Source organism: Cupressus sempervirens, chromosome 4, assembly GCF_028749045.1.
Source record: "Cupressus sempervirens isolate cs-2001-9-10 chromosome 4, ASM2874904v1, whole genome shotgun sequence".
Lineage (NCBI taxonomy): Eukaryota > Viridiplantae > Streptophyta > Pinopsida > Cupressales > Cupressaceae > Cupressus > Cupressus sempervirens.
Window position 1 is genome coordinate 303,850,276 of NC_143121.1, and position 16,827 is coordinate 303,867,102.

Below are 16,827 nucleotides of genomic sequence, written 5' to 3' on the forward strand. Positions count from 1 at the left end.
ATCCTCCTTTTAATGAAAGTGTTATAGTCAAAATGGCACATAAATAGATATTTATGTAATGTCTTTAATAGAGAAAAGAAAAGGACTTTTGAAGTCCTCACTGGGAGGACCACACAATACTTCGCAAAATATATCGAATGGATACACACCTATTGATTAGTAGATGTCTAGAAAAGAAATAGTTTTTCCTCCATGATTACTATATATATAGAATTCACCTGGATTCTTATTGCATAGCATTATGGGCATGCATCAAGCCTAGGATGAAAGTGAAATCCCTCTTCCTTGGAAAAAATGGATTAGAGGGAAGCCATTGCCATTTATTCTCGTAGAGATCATGAAAAAGCACATTAGGGTTTCTATGTGTAGTGATGTATATTTGATTTCCTAGACCCAAGAAAACAAATGGGGCATAAAATTCTAGTGGTGTTGAGGAAACCTTGCAAATTCCATTAGGTGTTGTCCTCATTTCCGTTCATTTCATTCTACAAAGATGAATCTCCCATATAAAAATCCTTCTTGTAGAGTCTTATGTTTCATCTTCATCCATAACTCTTCCAACCATAAGAAGCCTACTATTAGATTCAACCAGTGAGGGTGATGCTAATTAACAAGGTATCTGCACTATCAGTTTAGACCAACTTTCAGTAACCAGGTCAGAAACACAATGTCACAGGGGAGTTTAGTAATGCAATAGAAGAGATTATTACACCATATGCTTGGATTAGAGCCAAACTTGGCTTCTTCCAATGGCTTCCCACACATCTTCCATGAATTCTTTGATGAATCATAAACCTCCGTGAAGAGCTCATACATGTGAGGAATTATGGATGGTAAACCATTTTCTCCAGAGACCATAATCTTGCAAGAATAATTTTAGGAATCCATGGTCATGGTGAAATTTTGGATAGGGCTAACCTATAGCATTCTTGGTAGATTCCTTTGAGTTTTGGTGATGGGATTGCATATTCAAAGGAATTTGTATTCTATAACTCAATTGCCTAGGTAGAGGAGGATGCCTAATACTGCTAATATGGATGCACATGGTGATACTCTTACCAACCCATTTTGCAACTTTATACTATTTTTGACCAGCCCTATGATGGTGTGACATTTTTTCATTGGTGGATCATATGAGGATAATGCTCTTCCAATTGTGCACAGGATGAACCATCAATTTGATTGAACTAGAAAGCTTCATCTCCTCCAAGCACAATAAAGGAAATTTATTCTTGTTAGGGATGGAGAAGCTAGCTACTTTCATTTTGAAAACAAAAAATCACCCTCAAAAATGATACAAGAACAATACCCCAATGTTTACTTGTAATTTGTGAGACATCATTTCCTCCTATACAGGAATGGTTCATCTGAAACTTTGTTGAATTTTCCATAAACATTCTTAATTTCTTGAATCAAATTCCACAATCAATTTTCTATGCAAAAATCAACCCTTAAAATAAACAAATAAAGTTGTACATAAAATTTTATGCAACTAATATTGTAGTTTCTACGGTTAGAGTCAATAAATAAATAAATCAAAGGAATACGATAATTAGAATCAGACTCAAAAGTTAACTATTGCACCTTAACCATGTTAGCCATTTTATTTGTTGCATTATAAGTCTATAGAGAGAGAGAGAGAGAGGGAAGGAGGGTAGTACATCTTCAGCTTTAAATTGTAAGCTACTGATAGATAACATACCAATTTTCATGTGCTCTTCATAATTTAAGAAGCTATAATTCACTATTTCATCACCATCTTTAGGAGGGTATTCAAATATTTCAAAGTGCTTCATGCCTTATTTAAGCCCTAGTTCATCATCTACAAAATGAAAATACCAATGATGAAGAACTAGTTATCCAAGTAAGAATAATAGCATAATATGTTAGTAGTAGGCCAACCTTTGATTAAACGCTTCTTACTTGAACAGTAAGTTTGAAATTTTGGAAATTGGCTTCCAACAAAAAATTTTATGTGACCCAAGACCTAGGTTTATATTCTAGAAATTCTATATTATTTCATGAAAATTAGTAAACCAAATGAGAAACATCGTCTTCATTTAAAGCCTAAAAATAAATAAAACATACTTGAACATAAGTGGGCAATAATACCTTTTCTAATGTTGTTAAAACTTAAATTGATGGCTCTAATGTACTAAGGGTCAATGTTGATCAAAACTTCATAAGGCCAACATGCCTAACACAGTGTCAAATTGTAGATAGAAATGATTGACAACACCTCCCAATGCATATGTATATGTTATTGGGGTGCTTAATAAAACATGTGAAATATGAGGATTCACTTTAGGCATGGCCAACTTGAGAGGAAATACACTTATTTAGAAGGTTATTGGAAGGAATTTTTTCTATTTATCATTATAATGTATGACTTGTGTATGAAAAATGTGGATATATATGAAAACATACTTCTATGAATCCTTATACTTGAAATCCTTCAAAATAACACCATGAAAGTGCAAGATCTCAAGAATCAACTCATAGCTTCCTATCATCAATGTACAAAGACCTTCAAAGGTTTGTAATACAACCAATATTTCTAACAAACCCTAAGCTATCTAGGGCTTTCTTAGGTCTTCCACCTAATAAAATAGGGATTTTTTCACACCCTATGGCTCTAAGGATTCTATCAAAGAGATCCCACTTCTTCAACTAGTGCACATCAACAGGTTAGTACAAGATTGCTTAAACTTCCACAATCAAAAAATTAACCCCAATGCTCCTTGGACCTTTTTATTTGGTCAAATGAATACCTAGGCATGCCTTAGGTTACTCATCCAATAATACACCCAAAAAAAATGAAAAACCCTATTCAAATTATAATCCACAGGTCAATTTGTACTTAGTTGCTTGGAAAAAGGCTATAAGAATTAGCCCTCCAAATGCACTGGAACTGAGATAATTTGAAAAAGCCCTTAACAATAGCCAAAAAAAATCACCTTTCTGGATATCCTTTTTAGAATACTAGAAGATTTTTTAACTCTTAAGCCCCCAACTTGTTAGTATAGCCCAAGCACAATTTTAGACTTAATTTGAGGGTTTTAAGAATTTTGGTGATGTTTGGAGTTTAAACCTCCTAAAAATACTTACCAAGACTCCTCCTTTGCATTGTAATTAACCCTCAACATTTACTTACTCACCACATTCTTTGATTGAAGAATCAGACCTTTTAATCCACTCCAAATTCTCTTTTTCAAATTTGTGATCCATAACCAAAATGGTTTTCTTGCCAAGGGCATCAGACTAAAAATGTTTTATGTGCTTCCCATGGGTTCTCCTTTTTTTTATATAATTTACAAGGATTATAGTTCCAAATCCCAAGAGGTTTTACATTTTATATGGTGGGAAATGGCCCTAAGACTCCATTTTGTGTTGGTTGCCCAGTTCAGAACAACAACATGCTAACTTACAAAATAATTTATCTAAACATACAAAATTCTATTTCAAAACACAAAAAATAGAGAAAAATGGTAAGGACAACCACCACTAAAAATTCCAACTTAGAAAACCCTAATTCTGATCCATACAAAGCATGAAAAAAAATTCAAAGCAAGAAACTACTATAATAAATAAAATGTTGATTACAATCTGTACATTATCATTTCTCCTTCTTCCATCTGCTTGAAAAGGTTGAGTTCAACCTTCTATAGGCTTAGAATGTATGTTTACAACTACTTTAAGTAGTTGAAGGGCTTTCACGAATAATTTTCTCCTTTTGCATAAAAGTTGCAAAAGTTGTCAATGACAACTTTGCAAGAAATGAGCAATTTTTGCAATTTTACAAAATTTCTACCCAAACTTGCTCTACTTGCCACAAAAATTTTCAAAAGGCCTAATATGGATCAAAGACACGTAATAAGGAGTTTAAAACACTTGATTACCCTATTTGACCCTCAAAACAAAAAATTCTCTATTGAGCCAAATGAGGAATTAGGAGCAATATTGTGGGGCTCTTCTAACCTATCTAACCTCACCTTAGGACCAAGTTGATCATTTTATTACTCTAGTGATGTGTCTAGCATCACTACAAGCCAAAAACACTAGAGAAGCCCTAGGCTACCCTTTAGCCTACCTAGGTGCTCTTGCACCATACTCCCTGCATTAAAAAAAAACTAAGTCCCACTGATGGAAACATGTCTAAGGGTATTCCAACCTTGTTGAACTCTATTTAAAAAACCCAAGTAGCCTCTGATGTTGGCTTTCCCTTCCATTAAATGAGATGTTCCATATATACCTTGTGCCTTGTAGACTTCTTCACCCTTGAGTCTAACACTTTCTCTGCTTCCAACTTGCTAATATTAGGTGTTGCAACAAGTTCAAGGTCAGCATGAACATTTGCACTAATATGAGGTAAGGTATCTCTATATGACACCAAGTCTTGCACATTGATAATGGAGGATATGCCTAAATCTGAAGGTAAATCTACCTTATAGGCATTTTCACCATACTTTGCATAGATTTTACAAGGGCCTACTCTCTTGATATATAGCTTGGTAGGAACACCTTTTTGAAGCCTTGTTTTATTCAAATGGACCATTACTTAGTTCCCAATAGAAAACTAAACATTTTCCCTCTTTCCATCCTCTTGGGCCTTGAGTTTTTGAGTGTTATCTTGAATGGTCTTCTTGACTTGCTCTTGAATCTCCTTCATAGTTTGAACAAAGTCTTCAACTTGTCCACTTCTCTGATCCATATCACCAAGATATCTCAATTCACATACACCCCTTGGATGCATTCCATAAACTATCTCAAAAGGACTCTTTCCAGTGGTCCTATTCTTGCTATCATTATAGGCATACTCTACTTGTGAAATTATAACATTCAAATTTGACCATCTTCCCTAGTTAGTCACATTAGAAAGTTTCCGATGGTCCTATTAACCACTTTATTTTGACCATCAGTTTGGGGATGGAAAGCTGAACCATATGACATGTTTGTACCAAGCCTTTTCCATAATGTTTTCCAAAGCTAACTCATAAATTTAAGATCCCTATCTGATATAGGAGTCCATGAATCCATACAACCTCCTTGAAAAATAAGTGGGCAATGTGACTAGCATCATTAGTTTTCCTACATGGAATGAAATGCCCCATTTTGTTGAATCTATCAACAACAACATAAATGTTATCATACAATTGTTAGAATTCTTTAGAATAACTGGGGGGGGGCGGGGGGAGGAGGTGTAAATCAGTTATTCAAGGTCCAATAATGTCCAATTAAACTTTTTCTTCTAATCTTTAATGGCACATAACTGAAATTATCATGCATACAATTAAACATTAAACAACCATGAAAGATAACATGCATCACACCATAACACTAAGGATTTTGATGACCCAAAAACCCTCCAGGAATAAGAAGGTAAAAATGGGGTAGGGATGATACCCACAAAATAAATGCACAATTGATTTCAACCACTTCTGATGGTCTGCCCTATTAAAGGCTACAACACATTGTTAAATGTGACCCTGTTAAAAGATTTTTACACCTTTTTAGGAGCGTGCCCTATTAGAGGACTTAAGAAAATTCAACTTGGAATGTCACCTTGTTAAAGGATTTACATAGAGCTGTTAGGCTCACCCAATTCCATGGGATTTATAGTCACCTTCTCAAAATAATCTTTCATCCCTCTCTAAGGATCTCTTATCCTCCTCCTAAGGATCTCTTTATCCTTCTCCTGAGGATCTCTTTATCTTTCTCTTGGGGATTTATTTATCCTTTTCCTAAGGCTTATCCACCTAGATGTTAAGGTAACCTAGCAATTTAGGATTTCAATATCTAATAAAATGGTAAGAGAGTATTAGAAGGGTTTACACCTAGTACAAATTGCAACTCTAACCTTGTAGATTTTAGATCACTCTTTAGTTCTTTTCTTTGGTTGCCTTTCCTTCCTTGCAATGCTGACAGCTTGTTCACCCTTCAAGATCTGTCTCCTTGAGTTCTTCCACTCATTATGCCAATGCACTCCATGATCACTTGATGAACTCAGAGTCTTGATGCTATATACTTACACCTCTTGGCTTCTTTACACAATCATACTTATGACCAAATCCCTCTCATACATGTACACTTGATCTTTGACCTATAACTCCTTATAAAGAAGTTCTGTTCTTCATTTCCTACTCAAATCTTGATTTGATCTTGAGAAAATGGTATTGTTTTCCCTCCAAATTGCTTCTTCTAGAAACTTCATGATAAATCCATTACCATTCACCTTAAATTGGCTTGCATGGTTTACCTAAAATTTTGTGACATCTACTCATCATCCTTATCATCCAACTAATTCACAAAATTTGATGTAACAAACTTATCGTTACTGATTTGGTGAATCTTTGACTTAACAAATAATGCAGCAACTCGGCATCATTGGTTTACTAATGCTCGACACCTGAAGCAATTTTCTCGGCATCCATTACCTTTTTCTAATGCCCAACACCTAACCAATTCTATGTTACTCAGCACTTGAATATCACTCAGCTCCTGTATCATGCTCAATAGCTGAAGTCACTTGGCACTTGATCTTCACTCGACACTTGAAGATCACTCGACACTTGATCTTCAATCGGCACCTAAAGATCATTCAACACACACTAAAGTTGAACTTGTTCAACTTTAACTGAGATTCTATTTAGCTCTAACTAGCTTGCTTGGCTCTCTCCAATGAACTTAGTTAGGCTTTACAAATGACTTAGTTAAACCTTACATCTTTGATGTGTCTTAGTGTGTCTAACCTCTTAGAGTATGTCATTAATACACTATTTTATCAATGGCTTAGATGATCCTTATACTTCATTACAACATCATAACTTCAACCTTTCTCTAGGTACTCTAGTTACATCTTATTGATTGCCACCTCCTTGACAATCAACCAATTGAGAGTATTTGGATCACTTAAGCAATTGTCATTCCTACAAGTAACAAGTTTGACATCAATGACAAAACAATGATTGAAAACATTCTTTACCAGTTCCATTATTCTTCATTCATGATCATTTCAAATCTCCCTCTAGCATTGATGGAAAACCAAACTAATCAATTGATTAAGCTGATCAACTTAGTTACCACCAAAATTATATAAGTTTTATGTTTGGTATATAACTACCTTTTTTTATGATACAAACTAAATGCTTGGTTCTACTTCTCCCTCTGGACTACTGCATTCTTACTATGTATTCTTGATCCTTCATAGCTGCTTGTTGATTCTTATCTCTTCTGAATCTACCTCTTTCATATACATCTCTCCTATATATATCTCCCTCTTACTTTGTATTGATCAGTTTTTCATATATCTCCCTCTTTGACATAAATGCCAAAGATGTAGCATCTTCAACATGCTAAATATAAGCTTTGCATCTCATGTTTTCTCCCTCTGTCACTGTGCTTGTGACTAATCTAAAATTTATGTTCCTGTTGATATCCTCTGCATCACTCTTCTGATATTTCAATGATTTGTTCCTATTGATGCAGGGTAGCTTCTTTGTTTCTTTAGATTGCTTGAGTTAGGGGTATTACCCCCAAATTTCCTCTAAGATATTCATAAGCATCCTTGGGAAATGATTTGGTGAAGATATCTGTAGTTTGTTCCTTTGTGTGAATGTACTCTATCTTCACTTGTTTGTCTTCCACTAATTCTCTGACATAGTGATACTTGATTGTGATATGCTTGGTTTTTCCATGAATTACTAGGTTCTTGGATATGTTTATAACACTTGTATTATCACAATACAATATTGCAGGTTTGGTTACCTCTTCTTTCATTCCTTTCAATAGATGTTTGAGCCACACAATGTTTGTGCAATTGACTGATGCTACCACATATTTTGCTTCTATAGTGGACAGAGATGTGCATGTTTTTTTCTTGCTAGTCCAAGTAACTAGCCTTTTACCTAAGAATATAATGCTCCTCCACTTGTGCTTTTCCTGTCATCACTGTTGCCTCCCAATCTGCATCTATGTATGCATTGAGCTCAAACTTCTCATTCTTTTTGTAATATAGGCTAAAATCATCAGTTCCTTTGAGATATGTCATTATCCTCTTTACTACCATGAGATGATTTTCTCTAGGAGTAGCAGAGAATCTAGCCACTATTCCAATTGCTAGTGCTATGTCTGGTTTGCTATGTACAACATACTGTAGTTTTCCAATCATAGATCTGTACATTGTTTGATTGACTTCAGCTGATTCATCATTTTTAGATAACTTATGTCCTATTTCCATTGGTGTGCTAACTGGTGTGGAGTCTTCCAATCCAAACTTCTTGACTATCTCCTTGATGTATTTTGATTGTGTCAAAAATATGCCATGTTTTAGTTGATGTACTTGCAATCCTACAAAGAACTTGATTTCTCCAAACATTGACATCTCAAACTCATGTTTCATTTTGTCAGAAAAACTTTTGCAAAGTTCTTCCTTTCCTCCAAAAACTATATCATCCACAAAGATTTCAAATAAAATGATATCCTTACCTTCTTCTGATTTGATGTACATGTTTTTTTTATCATCAGTTCTTTCAAATCCTCTCTAGGGGCTTGCTTGAATCCATATAGAGCCTTATGCAAACTTCATACTTTATTTTTTTTATTTTCATCAACAAAACCTTCTGGTTTCTCTATGTAGACTTGTTCTTCAAGTATACCATTCAAAAATGCTAACTTAACATCCATTTGATAGACTTTAAATCTGTTGAAGGTTGCATATGCCAGTAAGGTCCTTACTCCTTCCATTCTGGCAACTAGAGCAAAAGTTTCTCCATAGTCTAGTCCTTCTTCTTGTGCATACCCTTTACAGACTAGTCTTACCTTGTTCCTTGTGATTTCACCATTCTCATCTAACTTGTTTTTGAACACCCACTTTGTTCCAATCACATTCTTATCAACTAATCTTGAGACTAAGGTCCATGTCTTGTTCATCTCATTTTTTTCTAATTCTTCTTTCATAGCATTGTACCAGTCATCATCTTTTATAGATTCACTTACTATTTTTGGTTCTATTTTGCTGAGCAGACATGTTTCAATTCTGAGTCTATTCCTTGTCATTGGTCCTGCCTCTTTGTTTCCAATAATTTGATCTGAAGGATGATTTCTTCTTACATACTTTGCCAATGCTGGTTCTTTCCTTGTTTGCATATTGTCTCTTTTAGAATCTGAACTCTCATGCATATTTTCATCAAGTATTTGTTCATTTTCTTCATGTTCTCTATTCTCAGAATCTGAATGAACATTTTTTGTATTTTGCATCTTGGCTTCTGAATGTGGCTGTTGTTCGACATTCACTGTCTATGACTCAGCAGATGCTAGATTTTGTTGTTGATTGTCATTCTAAGTTGCAACTTCACCATTATTAGGTATACCTTCATAAAAGTATACAAATTTTTGGTATTCTTCTACTTTCTTGGTGTTCTCAACACTTTGAACTTCTGCAAGCTCATCAAATTTCACATTTGTGCTTTCTACTACTTGGTTAGTGTTAACATTCAAGCACTTATAAGCTTTGCTTCTAGTAGAATAACCAAGAAATGTGCCTTCCTCACTCTTTACATCAAAATTTCCATTTTTAGACTCTTTATATATATAGCATTTGCATCCAAATATTTTGAAATGTTTTACATTGGAAGAATGCCCATACCATAATTCAAAAGGTGTTGCATTAGTACCTTTCTTGACTTGAACTCTGTTGAGTGTGTAGACTGCAGTACTTATAGCTTCTCTCCAGTACTTGAGTGCAACATTTTTCTCCATCATCAAGGTCTTGGCACATTCAATAACTGGTCCATTCCTTCTCTCTAACATACCATTCTAAGGTGGAGTCCTAGGTGCTAATGTCTACCTTTTGATTCCTCTTTCATTGCAAAAATATTCAAATTCTCTTGATGTGAATTCACCTCCTCTATCAGATCTAAGACATTTTAGGCTCTTCCCAGTCTCTTTCTCTACTTTGGCCAAGTACCATTTGAAAATTTGAAATGCATATGATTTTAGTTTTAGGAACATGACTATCATCATCCTTGAATAGTCATCTACAAATAGCATTATGTATCTGTCACCTTTGTAGCTTTGCACTTCAATAGGACCACACAAGTCAGTATGAACTAGCTCTAATAGTTCATTAGAAGTATACGTATTTCTTTTGAAAGTTGACTTGGTCATCTTCCCTAGTTGGCATTGTTTGCACATGGTGTTATCAGGTTTTTTCAACTTTGGTAGACCTCTGACTTTCTTCATTTTGCTAATGCTTATTAGATTGTCAAAATTTACATGACATAGCCTCTTGTGCCATAACCATACATCATCAGTTTGAACAATGAGGCAAGAAGCATCTTCCATGTCTAGGTAGAACAAATTACTCCTAGCCTAATCACCTTTTCCTATTAGACTTCCTTGAGAATCATAGATCTTGGCAATTCCATTTCCAAATTCAACCTTGTATCCTATGTTGCCTAACTATGAGACACTTAACAGGTTATAATTTAGGCCTTCAACATAGTATGCATTATCACATTATATCCTTTCAGTAAGCTTGATACTACCTTTCCCTTTGATCTGATATTGTGCATTGTTACAAAATATAACACTATTTCTTTCATATTAAGTAAAGAAAATGAACTTACTTTTATCTCTAGTCATGTGATGAAAGCATCCCCTATCTATGATCCATTTGTCATTCTTGTTCATGTAGGTTACCAGGGTAGTTGCTTCATCTTCATCTGGTTCATCTTTCATAGCCACATAGACTACTTCATCATCATTCTTCTCAGAGTCTTCTTCAACAATGTAGCATCTTTTTCCTTTACCTCTATAGTCCTTGTTGTCCACTTTCTTGTTCTTGAAGTTGCTTCCATCCTTGTAATATTTCTTTTGTGTGCATCTGGTTGCAATGTGACTAACTTCATTACAATTGAAACAAATGATTGGCAGCTTAACTTCGAATTTGCCTCTTTCTCTGTGAAATCTTCTTGCTAGTAATGCCTCTAATTGGTCCACATCATCTTCATCAGCATTTTTGTAACTGGATACATACTTTCCTTTTCCACTCTTTTTCTTTGTTTGCACCTCCTTATTGTCTCTTATTCTCATCCTAGCTTTGAATGCAGATTCAAAGTTTTCTGGCTTGTAGTTATCAAAGTTGGACAGCTCAACAGCAGTGAGTCTTCCAATTATTCCTTCAAATGACAATGCATTGCCTGGTACACACCTTAGCTCCTGGATGGCTGATACTCTTCTAGCATAGATAGGAAGAAAAGTTCTCAAGCATTTGCTACATACTATTTCTTCTACTAACTGTCCTCCTAGGCTTCTTATGGCACTTACTACTTCCTTCATCCTTGCACCATATTGAGTAGCATTCTCTCCTTCTTCCATTTTTAGGTCATCAAACTTTCCTCTTATGCTCTCTTTTTTGGCTCTCTTGACATTGTTATCTCCTCCATAGATTCTTGATAATGTTTCCCATATTTGATGTGCAGTATCACATTCTTTGATGTCATCATACTTAGCATATCTTAGTGCTGAGGCAATATCTAACATCACTTGATTGTGCTCCTTCTTCTTGCTCATGTCATCTGTAGTGAGAGGTCCTATGGGGTCTACATGATCAACTGTGATTGAAGTTTGTGCATAGTCACCTATTGATCGGAGGTGTAGCTTCATCAGACTTTGCCATGCAGCAAAGTTGTCCTTATTTAGCTTGGGAACTTCTCTCTCAGACATCTTGATCTTTTTTTTGCTAGTACCTTGAAACAAATTAGCAGTGGGCTCTGATACCAATTGTTAGAATTCTTTAGAATAATTGTGAGGGGGGAGTGGGGGGGGAGGGTGAATCAGTTATTCAAGGTTCAATAATGTCCAATAAAACTTTTTCTTCTAATCCTTAATGGTACATAACTGAAATTATCATGCATGCAATTAAATATTAAACAACCATGAAAGATAACATGCATCACACCATAACACTAAGGATTTTAATGACTCAGAAATCCTCTAGGAATAAGAAGGTAAAACTGGGGTGGGGATGATACCCACAAAATAATTGTGCAATTGATTTCAACCACTTTTGATGGTATGTCCTATTAAAGGCCTACCCTATTAAATATGACCCTGTTAGAGGATTTTTACACCCTGTTAGGGGTGTGCCCTGTTAGAGGACTTAAGAACATTCAACTTGGAATGCCACCCTATTAAAGGATTTACATAGAGCTATTAGGCTGACCCAAGTCCATAGGATTTACGATCACCTTCTCAAAAGAATCTTTCATCCCTTTCTAAGGATCTCCTATCCTCCTCATAAGGATCTCTTTATTCTTCTCCTAAGGATCTCTTTATCCTTATCCTAGGGATCTCTTTATCCTTTTCCTGAGGCTTATCCACCTAGCTATTAAGCTAACCTAGCAATTTAGGATTTCAATATCTAATACAATGGTAAGAGAGTATTAGAAGGGTTTTGACTTGGTACACATTGCAACTCTAACCTTGTAGATTTCAGATCACTCTTCAATTCTTTTCTTTGCTTGGCTTTCCTTCCTTACAATGCTGATAGCTTGTTCACCCTTCAAGATCTATCTCCTTGAGTTCTTCCACTCATTATGCCAATGCAATCCATGATCACTTGATTAACTCAAAGTCTTGATGCTCTGTAATTACATGTCTTGGCTTCTTTGCACAACCATACTTATGACCAACTCCTTCTCATACATGCGCACTTGATCTCTAATTTGTAACTCCTTATAAAGAAGTTATGTTCTTCATTTCCTACTGAAATCTTGATTTGATCTTGAGAAAATGGTATTGTTTTCCCTCCAAATTGCTTCTTCTAGAAACTTCATGATAAATCCATTAGCATTTACCTTGAATTGGTTTGCACAGTTTACCTAAAATTCTGTGACATCTACTCATCATCCTTATCATCCAACTAATTCATAAAATTTGATGTAACAAACTTATCACTACTGGTCTGGTGAATCTTTGACTTAACAAATAATGCAGCAACTTAGCATCATTGGTTTACTAATGATCGGCACCTAAAGAAATTTTCTCGGCATCCATTACCTTTTTTTGATGCCCAGCACCTGACCAATTCTATGTTACTCAGCACCTGAATATCACTCAGCTCCTATATCATGCTCAACACTCGAAGTCACTTGATACTTGATCTTCACTCAGCACCTGAAGGATTCTCGACACTTGAAGATCACTCGACGCTTGATCTTCACTTGGCACTTGTAGATCACTTGGCACACACTAAAGTTGAACTTTCTCGGCTTCAACTGAGAATTTGTTCGGCTCTAACTAGCTTGCTTGGCTCTCTCCAGTGAACTTAGTTAGGCTTTACAAATGACTTAGTTAAACCTTACATCTTTGATGTGTCTTAGTGTGTCCAACCTCTTAGAGTATGTCATCAATACACTATTTCATCAATGGCTTAGCTAATCCTTATACTTTATTACAACATCATAACTTCAACCTTTCTCTAGGTACTCTAATTACATCTTATTGATTGCCACCTCCTTGACAATCAACCAATTGATAGTATTTGGATCACTTAAGTAATTGTTATTCCTACAAGTGCCAAGTTTGACATCAATGAAAAAATAATGATTGAAAACATTCTTTACCAATTCCATTATCTTCATTCATGATCATTTCAATCATTTCCAACAATGCTTTCTTCATTTTTGGCAAACCTACAACAAAGTCCATACTTACACAATCCCATGGCCTATTTGGAATTGGTAAAGGCTGATATAAACCTACATTGTTGATTCCTTTTTTTGGCTTTCATACACACCATGCACTGCTCCACATACTTGGTTACATCCCTTTCTAGTTTTTGTCAATAGTAGAACCTTTGCACTAGTTCTATTTTTTTTTTGATACCAAAATGACCACTTAGCCTACAATTATGCTTCTCCTATATTAAGTTCTCTCTCATGGAACCCCTTGATACACACAACTGATTACCTTTGAATAAAAAGCCATTTTGCAAGGTATATTTTGAAAATTTTCTATGAAAATGATTCTCAAAATCAATGCATACCTTGTAGGATTCAGCAAAGTCCTCATCTTCTTTGTAGAGTTTCTAAAAACTATCTATTCCATTACTTTGAGGCTCAACCTCTTGGATTGTCATAATCCTCCTGCTTAGTGCATCTGCAACTTTGTTACACTGTTCCTTCTTATTCTTGATTATGAAGGTAAAGGCTTACAAATACTCCATGCAATTATTCTTTAAAAATCACTATTCTTAAAATAATTATATTGATCACATTAAAAAAAAATTAAAATTAAACTAGTATATATTATTTATAAAAACTTAATTACTTTAATTACTTTTAAATTAGACTATTTTGAATATTTCCATATAAAACTCAAAGTAATGAATTATAATACATAGGCTATTTTATTTTCTCTCTTCACAAGAGTAAACAAATTTATTTGACTTTTCTTAGCATTGTCAAATTAATATTTTCACACTTCGAGTGTTAACTTTCTCTAATTAATTTTATATATATATATATATATATATATATATATATATATATATATATATATATATATATATATATATATATAAGAGGGTCATTTGAATTCACCCTTAACGTGGGGACAATTCTCTCCCACAAATGTTTCTAATCTACCACAAGTTGTAGTGGTTCAGTCCATTTGCGGGGTACTATGTCAAATATTTTTCGTCAACAAAGCCTAAGTTTCCTTTTGTGTCCAAGAGAGAAGCAACATCAAATGATCCAAGATGGTCCTTGGATACACCATAAGGGAGGTGTGTTGGATAATGTCCCATCCAAAGGAGATTAGAGCCTTGTCAAGCCTAACTTCAATCAAGTTTTTCCCCAATCTATTATTAGACCAATAAAAGAAGAACCCTAGAGATCAATATCAATCTGATCATTTCTTCTCCAAAAATCCTCCAAGTCCTACATGCTTTCTAAAAAATCCTCCAATCCCCCCAATTTCTCCAAAGGGTACAATGGGGTGTTGAAATATCCCATACAAATTTTTTTACCTTGTCTCATGGAATTAGCCACAATGGCACCCTCATTCCAAACAACATGCCTACCATTACGAGTGTTGGGGGCATAGAAATTAAAAGCAATGTAGCTACTAGATTGGGTATTGAAATTTGTGGCAACAAAATGGGTGCTACAAAAAATATCCACACCACAACCCTATCGAGATTCCACATTGTGGCACTCACATGTTGATTTTAGAGACTGTAGTGCTCAATGGTGGAAGGAACTAGTGGAAGGTATGGCCATGTTTTGAATTTCTAGGAAACTAGCTAGTGTAAAAAAGGAGGTGGGAGCTTTGACCAAATCCTTGTTTGGGATTGTTTCCAAAGGAAAAAAGGTTACCAAAAAAAATCCAGAAGTTCTCCAAATGCAACTTATGCAAAGAAACATGTAGATCAAGCAATAGTAGGAGGAGAGGAAGTGTAGGGATGAATGGAAAACCCTCCTAAATAGGGAGGAAGTCTACTAGAAACAGAGATCTCAGATTGAATGGTTGAAGGAGGGAGACAAAAACACAACAATTTTTCCATAGAATTGCCTCAAGAAGAAAAAAGAGAAACATTATCAATAGTCTGATGGATGATATTGACCACAAGGTCACTAAATGGAATAGATAGAGGATAAAGTCAATTCCTATTTCCAAGAAATGTACAACCCCCTAGAAGCCTAGGTTAATAGAAACATCCAAAGTGATATCTTGAGGTCATTTCAACTGGTGATAAAAGATCAAATGAATAAGAAGATGATGTGCAAGGCCATAGAAGAGGAAGTCAGTATGGATGTTTTCAGTATGGACCAATATAAAGCCCTTAGTCCCAATGGATTTCCTCCTACTTTCTTCGAGGAATTCTAGGACATTGCCAAGTACAACCTTATCCATGCTTCTTGTGAATTTTTTAGGATGGGAAAGCTTATGAAGGAACTTAACCAGACCTTCATTGTTCTCATTCCTAAGATGGAGGACCCTTAGAGACTAGAAGACTTTAGACCCATTAGCTTATGTAACACTATTTATGAGGTTCTTGCTAAGGTTATGATGAATCACATCAAGCCCCTCTTGGAAAAATTCATTGCCCCCTTTCAAAATGGCTTTGTGCCTAGGAGGTAGATTCTTGATGCGGTTATAACCACTGATGAGGTAATAAACTCTATGGAAAGGTCTAAGAAACTAGCTATGGAACTTAAACTAGATATTTCCAAAGCTTATGATAAGTTCATGCATGAATTCCTCTTTGTTATTCTGGCCAAACTTTGTTTTAATCAGAAGGTTAATAGTATTATAATTAATCCTATCACCTCTATTAATTTCTTGGTGATTAGTACTAGAGCCCTTGCAAATTTCTTTTCTTCCTCCCAAGGTGTTTGCCAAGGTGAACCCCTATCTCCCTATCATTTTATTATTGTAGCAGAAGTTTTAAGTTGAAATTTAGTTTCTTTAACTAACTCTAACAAAATCAAGGGCATTAAACCTACCTCCTAGAGCCCCCCAAAAATGATATAGTAGTTCATGGATGATACCTTCTTATTTAGCATCTCCTCCATCCATGAAGCCAAAGAATAGAATGACACCCTAAATCAATATGAGTTGGTATCTAGTCAGTGCATACATTACTAGAAAAGAATAGTCCTTTTCTTTAACACCATTACCAATTTGGAGGAAATGGTGATAGACATTCATGGCTACTAGGAGGCATCTCTCCTCAATACTTAGCTAGGTCTACCACTTACAATAAAGGAAGTCCCCAAATGATTTTGGAGTGGTTTGGTTGAACACTTCCAAAAAAGGTTG

The 16,827-nt window shown here is 35.1% G+C and overlaps 1 pseudogene; it reads right to left on the reverse strand.

Annotated features, from left to right (window-relative positions):
• Positions 1–226: 226 nt before the first annotated feature.
• On the reverse strand, positions 227–1,167 carry LOC149561216 (protein UNUSUAL FLORAL ORGANS-like; annotated as a pseudogene).
• Positions 1,168–16,827: the final 15,660 nt, after the last annotated feature.